Consider the following 578-nt stretch of genomic DNA (forward strand, 5'->3'; position numbering starts at 1 on the left):
TGTTGATTTTTGGAAAAAGAGATTTTTCGAGGAAATTTTGTTAGACTGTAATTTTGAAAATTGATAATTTTGAAAAGTTTGAATTTGGAGAAGTGGAGGAGTGTGAGAGTAATTTTAGAATGAAAGGGTATTTTTTGAGGATCGTTGATACTTGGAAAGGGAGATTTTTCGAGGAAATTTTGTTAGACTGTAATTTTGAAAATTGATAATTTTGAAAAGTTTGAATTTGGAGAAGTGGAGGAGTGTGAAAGTAATTTTAGAATGAAAGGGAATTTTTTGAGGATCGTTGATCCTTGGAAAGGGAGATTTTCCCAGGAAATTTTGAAAATTGATAATTTTGAAAAGTTTGAATTTGGAGAAGTGGAGGAGTGTGAGAGTAATTTTAGAATGAAAGGGAATTTTTTGAGGATCGTTGATCCTTGGAAAGGGAGATTTTCCCAGGAAATTTTGAAAATTGATAATTTTGAAAAGTTTGAATTTGGAGAAGTGGAGGAGTGTGAGAGTAATTTTAGAATGAAAGGGTATTTTTTGAGGATCGTTGATCCTTGGAAAGGGAGATTTTTCAAGGAAATTTTATT

Source organism: Habropoda laboriosa, unplaced genomic scaffold, assembly GCF_001263275.1.
Source record: "Habropoda laboriosa isolate 0110345459 unplaced genomic scaffold, ASM126327v1 scaffold387, whole genome shotgun sequence".
In the NCBI taxonomy this organism is placed as follows: domain Eukaryota; kingdom Metazoa; phylum Arthropoda; class Insecta; order Hymenoptera; family Apidae; genus Habropoda; species Habropoda laboriosa.